We start from the raw sequence: 12,551 nt of genomic DNA on the forward strand, positions 1-12,551 counted from the left end.
TATTTTAAAATTATAACAAACACATGAATTTTATTTATTTCTATAGATATCTAAGGTAAATCTATCGATATTATTCCTCCACCCCTAACAACACTATTTCATCCCCTCACACCTAGCAACCCTTGTGTCAGAATAATTACAGGGATCCCCATCCATTTTTCATCTTGCTCGCTTATTTTGATGTTTATAATCTGTGGATTTTTGTCTATGATTTTTCGAAGCTTTCTTATTTTGTTTTATTTTTTACCATGCTTTTATTAGCTTGACCTGTATGTATGTATGTAACGGAATCTTTGAACTCGATTTACCCACTTTGAACGGTCCGATTAATTTAAAATTTTGAACAATTATCAACAACCGATGACATTACACGATTTAAATAATTTTATCCCATTCTCCTCATCAGGATCGTCAGGAATCAGGATTAACGATTTCCTTGTGCGATTTTAGCGTGGTTTTTAGTTTTTAAACATAGATTAGTAAAGATTACTCACTCCTAGCAAGAAAATGTACCCAGTTTTGAGAATTGAAATAATTGCGTAAAAAAGTTTTGCCACGTCTCCGTGCTAAAATGTCCCTAAAATATTTGAAATAATTATTTATTTATCACGTAAATTACGCAGTATTAGTTATTTATTCGTAAATGTTCTCTAAAAATGTTTTATTTGTCAAGAATTCAAAAAAAGAACTTACTAAAATAAGCCGTTTGTGGCTTCATTCAATTTCAAGGCGGCGAAGTATCTTTACTAATCTATGTTTTTAAACTATAATTATTTTGTTCCACCGATATGTCATACACAACCAGGATTAATCCCTGCTAAAAATCTAGAAATTTTAAAGTTTATTTGAAAAGTGGTCGAACAAATATGGTTTGACGGTGGAGGCACCACTAATTTTTCAAAGTTATGTGCGTATTGTGCATTAATTATCACTGAAGAAAAACCTGCGTATCTGAGAATTTTTAAAAAGTTTTCAAACATATGTAAAGTCTATTCGCACTTGGCCAGCGCGGTGGACTATGGCCTAATCCTTCTCATTCTGAGAGGAGACCCGTGCCCAGCAGTGGGACAGTAATGGATGACAGATCCATCCAGCAGACTGCATGCTTCCTATTTCAATCTGATATTCATTCCATTATTAAATCAAGCACTCTGGCAAAATTGAATTCCATTGCAAATTTCCTTTTCCAAAATTTACAACATTTGTATTATTGAAAATTAATCTGACGGAAAGGGTTCTAATGCAATTTGTTTCCGCTGGCGTTCTCAATTAGTCCAGTAAAACTGATTTAGTCATATCTAACTGACATTTACCGGAATATCTAGATTTATTTAAAATCCAATACCATTTCTAGAAACTAATCAGAAATCTTAATCCTAAGATTAACATTAGTCTCAGTGCAATTCCTATTTCTAGAAATAGATCTAGCTTTTAACAAAGTCTATTTTGGTTTGAATCGATATCTCTTGGGCATTCAGAGGCAGAAGCGATGTAAAGCTTGGTCTAGATTATATTTTTATACAAAACTATCTGACCCGGGACACGTTGTGTTGCCATATAAATAAAAAAATGTTAAGGATAAACAACCCTTATCACTTAGGGGTATGAAAAATAGATAGTAGCCGATTCTCAGACCTACTGAATATGCATATAAGATTTGGTGAAAATCGGTGAAGCCGTTTCGGAGGAGTACGGTAACTAACATTGTGACACGAGAATTTTATATATAAGATATGTGAAAATAGTCGACCTAAAAAGGTGGTAGAACTCTTAGTGGTTTGACTCCGGCGGCACCACCGCCACACCTATTTCTGTTATAACAGCATTGTAGCGTTGCTGTGTTGGGGTTTGAAGGGTGGTAAGGGAGACATACTTATCCGAGGCGTTCCACTTTAGTTCTTAAAGGTAGCGGCGCATCTGTGGCCGACCTCAGGTTTTACTTTAATCTTATCTGGGGTTGATTACAGATGTCCATGGGCGGCAGTAGCCACCAGGTGGACTGTGTATGCTACTTCCATGTAAAATAAACGTTATTAAAAATAACTAGATCTTCCTAAATCTTTTTTCAAATTTAAAAATAAAATCGTTTCAATTCACTAAAGTCTAAATGACAGTTCTGTAGCAGTTTAAGTTTTAAATAAGGTGTTAATCAAATTACCTAAATTATACATAGTCAAATTACGAACTTCCTAATAGCCTTCACTATTAACTTATCCTGTATATTTAACGGGATTTTAAACAATATTCCCCAAGTCCATCATCTTACGTAATAGCTAGAAAATTGAAGGTGGTCTTTTAATTACTTGGGATAATTAAAGGGACAAGTTTGGTACAAGGAAGACGCTCCTATTTCCTTTAACTTCAGAAATAACGTTTTTGATTTTGATTTTGGAATTACGTTGAATTTTAGTGTAAAAAATATAAAAATAAATGTTTGAAAAAGGAGATTAAAAATAAAAGTCTTTAAAAATAGGAAAACTTTTAAATTCACCGTTTTTTAAAGATATTTCTTTGTTTTTAAAAATAAGGAATACTATTTTTATTTATTTTTATCAGTTTTAAAATTACCTTTTTCAACTTTTTGAATATAAGCCGTGTCCTGAGAATCTTTTTAATATTTTTTAAACTTTTTTTATTTAAAAGGTGACCTATGTCAGTTAAAATTAAAGTGATTTTTATTACTTTTTACAATTAACTCACAAAACTTTTGGTGGTTAAATATGCTTTAAAATATTTTACTATTAGTTGTTTTTTCATAAAACATCTAATATGTAACCCAATATTTAAATCTTTTAAGTTTAATTTTTTTAATTTCTTAAGTGATTTAGTTATAATTATATATTAATATGTATGTTAGTCTGTAAGGTATATATGATATGGACCTCTGTATTCAATCATACTTTTGTATCTTTGTTTATATTGTCTGAAATAAATTATTATTATTACTATTACTTAATCACTGATACTGATGTCAATATTTTAATACTGATAATATTTTTATGCTGATACTAAAAACTAAATTTTACATATTTAGTTTTATATTCAGAAATATTTGAACACCCTGATATTCTCTCAAAAAGGATTTCAAGCTACACTTTTCATTGTCGCGTTTCGTAGTTTATTTCATAACTTTCCCGAAATTCCCGGAATATATTCCCAGGGAAAACGCCCTAATGGACGCTAATGGAGGTGTGCAGTTAGCGCCTGTGTTAGAGATTACCTGTATATATTTTACTAATAGTTTATCCTGTGGTTTTGTCTGTAACTCTCCTTATTTTCACCACGCTTTTATTAACTTGATATATGTATGTATTTGGGTATGTAACGGAATCTTTGAACTCGATTTTTACCCAATTTGAACGGTCAGATTAATTCAAAATTTTCAACAATTATCAAGAATCGATGACAATACACGATTTTAATAATTTAGTCCCCCTCTTCTCCTCAACAAGATCGTCAGGATGAACGATATTCCTTGTGTGGTTTTAGCGTGGTTTTTAATTTTTTTTACTTTATTTTTAAAGTAGATGTAGAAAACGAACATGCATGTCACTTGATGGTAAGTGGCCACTGTAGCCCATAGATATCTCTAATCAACCCCAGATAATATTAGATTTCTATCTGAGATCGGCCTGTTTGATTTCGTTCGGATGGTTTCCGAAAATAACGTCAATTCTACAACACCATCTATAAATCCCACAGAGCACAGCGGTAAAATAAAATTCTCACCTCCCTACTTCATCTAATGTAACAAATTTTTACTTTAAATTGTAATAACTTTTGATAGAGTTGATCGATTTGAATGAAATAAAAACTACATATTAATTTACCATACGGACTATGATTATATTGATTTAAATTTAGAAGTTTCAGTTTGATGCACTTTCAAACACACAGACAAACAAACCGAAAAAATCTTAAACGGAGGAATTGCTATTTTTCCTTTTTCTCAGTTCTCCTTACTACTTTTTTGCAAATATATTCGACGTACACACACGAAGCTTACATTCTTATTATATTGTTAAAACGCTCAGAAGGATTCCAAAAATACAATATATACCTCTATTATCATCAACATTTACTATTACATTAATCCACTAATTTATCACGCATACAAAAGACATTGCAAAAATCAGATGACATTTCTTAACTTAACAAGACTGAATATTCCAAAAAATACAAAAATAAAAGTATTCAAATGACATAATTTTCAATCAGCAATTATATAATCTTTACTTGTGTGTGTAACAGATATAGATACTGTATCTATAAAGATATAGATTGTAAAAGATAAAGATAGATATAAGCTTGAGTTATCTGTGGCACGAGCGCACTCCCTTTATATATTCATTTCATCTGAGCGGTCGATCGATAGTGCCGTCTAGCAGTTAGGGATGGGGTGGTTATAACCGGTATCGATAGTTTAAATTTATTTATAGAAACTTTCGAGGTATCGACGTCACACCTATTTCTGTTTTAGCTGTCTAGTTAAGTATTCTGGTTTGAAGAGGAGGGTAGGTATTTCGTAGTTTTTAGGTCAGCAACACTGACTTCAGTACCCTTAGTATGAGTTTTTACGTTTTTACAAAAGTGACTGTTTTTGTATTTGTTTACGTATTTTCCACACATTTCCAATCAGTTCTGATACAGTCCGCTAGGGGCGCTATACGCAAATATGTAAACAAGTACAAAAACAGTAAATTTTGTAAAAACGTAGAAACTCATACTAAGGGTTCTGGTTTGAAGGGTGTGGTAAGAGAGGGTAGGTATTTCGTAGTTTTTGGCTAGCAACAATAATTGACTTCAGGGGAGATAGTTAATTTACATCGAATTTTTGAATACCCAAAATTGAAAACTGCTGTTTAGTTAGAAATTGACATAGGTCTTCGGTAGATAAAAGATTGCACAGATTGTTTATTAATTATGGACTCTAATCTGCAGACATTGAACATGCCAGGTATGGGCTGTCAATCCATATTTTTTATACAATATTTGTAAGACTTCAGATGCTTTTGAGAACTTTTTTTAAGAATTATTAGGCGTGTAGCTTTTCTCACATTGTTTTCCATGACCGTTATAGAAAGTAATAGGTACAATTTGTAATACGCACATGACATTTAAAGAAAATCAGAAGTGCGTGCCAGGGATTCGAACCTCGAACCTCCTGAGAAGCCGAGTTTCTACCATTAGGCTATAACAGTACAAAAAAGAGCTAAGTATTACTTTGTCTGCCACGCTCCGTGTCTGAAACGCTCAATGTCTGTAGATAGACAGAAACATCGCTATTCATATCCGACTACGTTGAATAACGTTAATATTGAATTTCCTTATATAAATATTGTGTGAACTGCGTCACATCATTCCTTTGAAATTGATTTTCTATAAGAGTTGGATACATATCTCTGCTATATCTATTTTTAGCTAAAATGTGATTTTATTTTGAACATTTAAAAGGACAATGCCGTATGAACTCTATATTCAACCCCAGATAAGATTACAGCAGTACCCGAGGTGGACTACAGCATCACTATCTCTGAGGAAGTTGAAACGCCTCGAATTAGTATGTCCCTTACCACACCCTTCAAACCAGAACACGGCGGCGCTTAACACTGCTGTTATAACAGAAATAGGTGTGGAGGTGGTGCCGCCGGAGTCGAACCACAAAGGGTTCTACCACCTTCAAACATTTAACCTTTAATAACTTAGCGCTTCTACAATAGATGGCGTTGTTTTATGTTTTATGACGACCCGCGTGCTCCTAGTATGGGGCTGTAAGAAGAAAGCGTTTATATGTGTTCTAACACTTTTTACATAAACTTTCACTTTAAAATTTCTAGATTTTTAGCAGGAATTAATTTATTTATTTATTATATGGTGTCGACTTTGTCCATCGGTATGCGCATTGTAAAAATTTCATCATTTTTTCAAACGAGATGAGAAGTTATATATAACTTCAAAAAGCAATTTAGCAACTCCCCGAGACCCCAACGCACCCAGATTACCTGTTAGGAGTATATTAAATTTGCTCAAGGGGAGGTTGGGGTAGTTACCACGATTGTAGAGTGGCCAATCGTACTACGAGAACAGGACATTCCGTAGAGGACGTGTCATGTCCCGTTTATTTAATGCTAGCTGACCCGGCAAATTTTGTACCGCCTTAAAATCTATTTATCAAATATATTTCATATAAAATATAGCCTATGTTACTCGTGGATAATGTAGCTTTCGAATGGTGAAAGAATTTTTAAAATCGGTCCAGTAGTTTTCGGGCCTATTCATTACAATTAAACAAACAAATAAAGTTTTTTCTTTATAATATTAGTATAGATAGAAGTAAGTAGTAAAAGATTATACAAAACTAAGATAATAATAGAAAAGAGCAGTGATCGCCTACTAATTGTTACTCGACCTCTCGATCGAGGGGTCCGAGGTTTTAAGGCCAGTCACCTCTGATTTTTCAAAGTTATGTGCTTATTATATTGTGAAAGTTTAGTCCTGTTCTAGTCTCCTTTGAGTACATTTTGAGACTTAGTGTCCCAAAATTTGTACCATGAAACTGGTAACCCTAGTATTAACCTTCGCTTTAGTATACAACATAAAATATATACTTAGATCATAGAAGATTTATTTAAAAAACAAATAAGTAATATTAGATATATTTAGAAAGTGAATATAGAAAATTGATATTGATTTAATAAATATCTAATAATACTTAGACATATTTAGAAAATAACTATGAAATGTTTTGTGAAAATAAATTTAAGAAATTTAATATTTCTGCTAAAAGATATATTTTTGATCGAATAAAACTAAGAATCATCAATTTAAATTAAATTGAATTAGTTATAATATATTACCATAAAAATAAAACATAAAAAATAATAAGTCACAAACTTATTCTGAAATATTTCGATATAAATTATTGCAAAGTTATATAAATAAATAAATCAGGTAGTTAACCACAATATTAAATTTGTAATTAAAACTCCGAGTCATTATAAAAAATAAACCGGAGAATATTTTTTAGAAAATTGATTTATTACAGTTGAAACATTTTTTTATTTTTTTATAAAGTTCTATTAAAATAGTAAGCTGCCAGCTACACTCAATATTAGCTGATTAAGGTAGTTAAATAAAAGGATTGATTAGATTAATGAGAAAAGCAATTTATTTAGTTAATAACTTGAGTTAATTAAGTTTCTTGTCAGATTCTGAATGATTAAGCAAGGTAACTAATTGAGAAGATATATGAGAAATGGAGAACATAATTTAAGAAATATTTATATAAAAAATTTATATAAAAAAGAGAAATATTAAAATTATGACTGTTTTTGGAACATCTTTAAAGTTATTTTTTTAATAAAATAATAATTAACTTTTTTAAATATTGTGGTAAGCGTATTACTAAGATCATGTAATTATTTTTTTTAATAAAGATATAATTGCAATCATTATACTTTTTTAAATTAAAAGCCAAAATAAGGTAGGCTTAATTAGGAAAATGTAAAGTAGATTTAAAATTTAATTAAGGTTGATTTAAAGTAAATTACAACTCAAAATTTACACGGAAGAACTTAATATAAATAAAATGTATAAAGTCCGAAGTAAAAAGTGAAGTAAATTTTAAGTTTAATCCGAATAAATAACGAGGCACATCATTGAAAAGATAGTGTAAAGATCTTGAAGATATTCACTGAAATGGAAGTATTTCATATTGAAAAGAAAATATTTCATACTGAAAAGGAAACTAAGTTTAATAATGCAACGGACTAACAATGCGAACCATTCGGATATCCCGAGTCTATAAAAGTTTTAAATAAAATTTAAAAAATGGAGAAGAATGCTGTTCATTTTATTATTAGAATTCTAAATAACGATGAATAGACAAAAAGGTTTATAAATTCCTGAGATATTAAGAACTAATTCCTTATTTTGGAAAATATTTAATAAGAAACTGGAATATTTCTTGTAGATTAAATTAAATAATGTGAAAAAGTATAAATGAAGGAAGTAGAAGCAGCCGGAAATAATAGTCGTATTATGAGGCTCAATTTTTTTAGGAAAAGAGGAAACTAAATTTGAATTTAGCTACTGATTTATTAAAAATATCATGAAGAAGGTTTAATGAAATGTTAGTGAATATTAAAAAAAGTCTAAGAATTTGCTGAAAAATAAGTGAAAAAATATTTTTCGCGGAATTAATTAAGACCTATTACTAGTATTGTGTTTAAATATGAAATGGTTAAATACAGTGATAATATGAGAAATATCATCTTTTTGGTTTAATTAAATCATTAATTTCAGTTTTGCTAAGTATAGTCTGAATTACATTATTAAAATTAAATTTTGGGAGTAACGCATTTTTTGCCAAAAGTCTCATTATTAAATTCTTAATAAATCAAAATATGGCAAATTTCTCAGTGATAGCTGTGCTCTATATTAGTCGCAAAGGCATTGTATTTTTTATAAGATCAGTACCAAACGAGCTTGCAGTCCACCTGATAGTTACTGGTCATGGCCGCGGAAGACATCCTAAATCCATAGAAAACAGGTTTTACCTGAACCCGATCAGAGATGCCCTTCAAAAGACTAAGATAGTCGTATAGCTGCTTAACCCTAGAAATAGGTGTGGCACTCTTCGAACCATATTCTGTCTACCTTTCAAATCTATCCATCCTATGATACTTGACCACAACGCTCTAACTAACGCTGAACTAATGATAGCAATGGCGTTACTAGTTTAGTGTTTAATTCAAACAAAGAAAGATAGATCTTATAAACCGACGAACGGAATTAATTTCATTATATGGACTTAATAAGGATATAAAAGATTACGTAGGAAAAGAAGATCAGGATTACTCAAGGTATTTAGGGATTAGGAGACAAATTAATTGCGCAAAATATTACTGTAGATCTTATTAAATTTCCTTGTATCTTTTACAAGAGTTTGAAGGGAAAAGATAAGAAAAGATATTGAAATAAGTAGTAATCTAATGTGGTTGGTAAATTCTGTCATTACGAAGCTAAAAATGATATATATTGAAAATTACGTAAATTTAAAAATCAAAGCCAAGATATTTTGAGAAAAGTATGGAATTCTTCTGTTAACTGTCGTTCAAAATGTACAACTTTTTTTGGGAGGAAGATAATGTATCGATGATACTTTAATAGCCAAATATAGAGGACAGTTAGAAATTGTTAAGCCTTTTTGTGGGGGAAAAATTGTAAAACAACTTTTTTACAAATCAACATATGAAATTATTTTAGAAATAAAAATAAATAATATTATATTTTTATTATTATCTACGGTCTAATTTACCGGTTGCAGGATCGTTCAGAAAAGGAAATGAGCATGTCGTGCAACTGATATTAAGTGGACGTAGAAGTCCAGCTGTCTCTAGACTCAAGTAGGAGTAAGTCCTTTTGAAATAGAGAACAGCTGGATAACTAAAGGGCAAAGTTAAAACGATTGCTAGTTTAAATACCACTACCGTTAGAATAGAAGATAATAGAGGTACAAAAGTGGGCGTGGCAGTTACTACAATTGAACTAAAAATAGATTATAGGTTACAGGTCTGGTATTAAAAGATACTTATGTAAATGACATAAGAGGTCAAACTCACGAAAATTTAAATGTTGGCTAGTTCAATGAACTTTGAGACTTTTCTGAACAATTCCGTTGGAAAAAAGGATCACCTGTTGCACGAGAGCACAGATAAGTAATGGTCTTGTAATAACCAAGGGCGATAAGAACTTTGGACGGTAACAAAACTAAAGGAAATCTTATTGACTCAAATTTGCGTTTAAAATGGCTCTTAAACATAAAACCCGTGAATTTTAAAACAAGATTAAGTTGATGTAACAGTTGATGTAATTGTTGAAGATTATGAGGATGTGGGAGCCAAAAACTTAAAACTGGACTTAGTGGAGACTAGTAAAATAAGCGAAACTCAAATGGCTTGGTGGGATAAGTTCGAATTTGAAACTATAATAGACATAAATCCATATAAGGAAGTGGTACCAAAAACTTAAACAAATTCATAAATGGTTTGACTAAAATTAAACTGGATTGGACTGAAGAAAATATTCAAAAATTAATAATTTAATGATTGTCAAATCCAATTTGTATTACCATGTCTCAAAATTGGTAAAACCTTCAAAAGTGATCATCGAAATACTGTTGGAGATATGAGTGGAAATAATTGTACCAATACGGTACGGAAAAACCAAGAAACATTTTTGGATATAATATAGAAAGGTTAAACGGTGACAAAAGATGACCCATACATGTATCATTCATGTACTGGGTCTATCTGCAACAGAAAGCTTGCAAAAGAGCAGAGACAAAGTTAAAAGGATACATAAAGACAGTATCTGAATGACTTCAGACTTATACTGTCTTAGTTTGTAGAAATATTAACTAGCATTTTAGGAATTTATTTCGTTGAAATTGTTCTATTACATGACAAATAGAGTTTGAAGATTTTACTATCAGAAATGCTAGTAATGATAATTGAATTGAGAACATCATCAAAAGATGATTTAGAATTGGATATTAATGGTGCTAGCATCAACGCACCTGAAGAGTTAGCTTATGAAAAATGAACAAAAGATGAACCTCTAAAAGGGTTCAGTGAAGTCAATTTCAATAAAGAACTCAAAAAATAGTCATTAGACTTATTTAAGTCTAGCAAAGATGTAAGGTAGAATTTATTTCAAATACTTATTAGTATTTGAACAACTTCAGTAAAACCTAATATAATCTTTTGACTGAAGAGATATATCAAAGATGACAAAATGGAAACAATTATTAAAAATATTACAAGAATTGCTTTTGACGACTTCATGCGGATACTGCTTAATATCAGATGGTCTGCAGGGCGTTGACCTTTATAGTAAACTACTATAATCCTTGATAATGATAATTTAAATTGTGGAGATCAAATAAGAATAAAAATCATAAGTAGTCGCAATTGCAGACACCTGTTACCAAATTTAAGCAGGATCATATGAAATGAGGATACTCTTCAAACCAGAACACAGCAGTAGTTCCTATAAAGTATAGGTCTGATGCTGTCAAAATTTGAAAAGTTCGTCTTTTACTTGTAGACAAAGTAATATTACCCTTTATCCTGTTTGAAGAGTAACTCGTAGTACCATGATGAATTGCTGTTCTGGAAACCTGTAATCACTTACCTTTCCTTCTAGATGTTTGGCGGCAAGTAATCTGCTCCTTCAGCTAAATGTTTTTTGGTTTCGTTTGCTATTACGATTTGATCGTTAATTTTCAAAAACTCGCGTAAAATTCGAATTTAGACGAGAAATTCGAAATTGTTGTAAAATATGAAGTTAATAACGCATTTGCTGTTGGGTTGCAACATTTTTTAAATAATATCGAAAATTAAGATAATGTAGTAACCGTGAAAAATCTTGTAAATGACGTATTTGATAAACGTAAACGTCCCAACGAATTGCAAATTTAAACGTGAAACATTTCTTCAATACCGCCACGTTAGTTCAAAAACCGTAAAGGTCTAACAAAGGTTTCGAAAATCAAAGATGTCTGCGCGGAAATCTGAGATAAAGCCGATTGTTCGCCGCGGACATTGTCTGGACCACAGCATCCCAAGAGTAAAGATTGCAAGACTATTAAAATGTCGAGAAATTCATTCGCCTCTTATTTAATTGTGTCTGTGTTAATTATTTTCACCTCGTCTACCTCTGAGGTGCGCGGCGTTCAATTCTCGCCCTTAAGTCGATGCAGTTAGGTAAACTCTCGGCTACCGTGCCGAGAGACTGTGGTTATTTTTACCCTCCCCCCTCATCTGCACGAAAATCGATAATTACGTACAAACACGTGTTAGATAGCAAACGATGCGCAATTAAACGGAATACACGTTAAATTGGTTAAATTGACTTACCTTTCCAACTGGCTGCGACCACCACACAGAAAAAAGGAAAAAAATCATAAAGTTAGAACAAATAAAAAATAAAACGAAAAGGAAAAAAAAAACAGGCGTTTTATTTGGAGTAAAATAAAAGGAGGTGCAGGAAATGGGTATTAAAATATCGAAAATTTTGATATTGAAAACGCAACGTACGTGCGCTCGCGACAAATGGTACTGGCTCTCTGGACGGCAGACGCGGAGGGCGCGTTTATATACCCGCGCGGGTGACGGGAGGGGGTACGGCGGCCATTTTGAACGTTGCCATGGGAACGAGGAGATGGCCTATTACAGGAGGGTGGCGGAGATTAGTTGTACGGATAGCAAGTTAAGGGATGTTGGGATGGTTAAATATTCATTTTATTTATTTTTATTACGTACCAAAGTACGTAAAAAAATAAATAAATTTAGAATTAAATTTAGTTAAATGGTTAAATTTAGTTAAATTTAGTCCACCGCATGACATCAAAATGTCATGCGGTGGACTAAATTTAACCCTTCAATTTGAGAGGATACTGGTTCTTAGTAATGGAACAGAAACATGTTCTTTATGTATGTATTCCCACTGCTGGGCAAAATCACTAGTAATTAAAAAGGGAGCCCTTC

At 31.6% G+C, this 12,551-nt stretch overlaps 1 long non-coding RNA gene across 1 annotated transcript in view; it reads right to left on the bottom strand.

The window, feature by feature from the left end:
• LOC140748639 (uncharacterized) overlaps window positions 1-12,113 on the bottom strand; it is an 82,419-nt gene extending 70,306 nt beyond the window's left edge. Inside the window, exon 1 of the long non-coding RNA XR_012102962.1 lies at window positions 11,922-12,113. This is a non-coding gene — a long non-coding RNA (uncharacterized LOC140748639). The remainder of the gene's footprint in view (window positions 1-11,921) is intronic.
• Window positions 12,114-12,551: the final 438 nt, after the last annotated feature.

Source organism: Epargyreus clarus, unplaced genomic scaffold (assembly GCF_041222505.1).
Source record: "Epargyreus clarus isolate Ecla_fem2 unplaced genomic scaffold, WU_Ecla_fem_2.2 ptg000016l, whole genome shotgun sequence".
Lineage (NCBI taxonomy): Eukaryota > Metazoa > Arthropoda > Insecta > Lepidoptera > Hesperiidae > Epargyreus > Epargyreus clarus.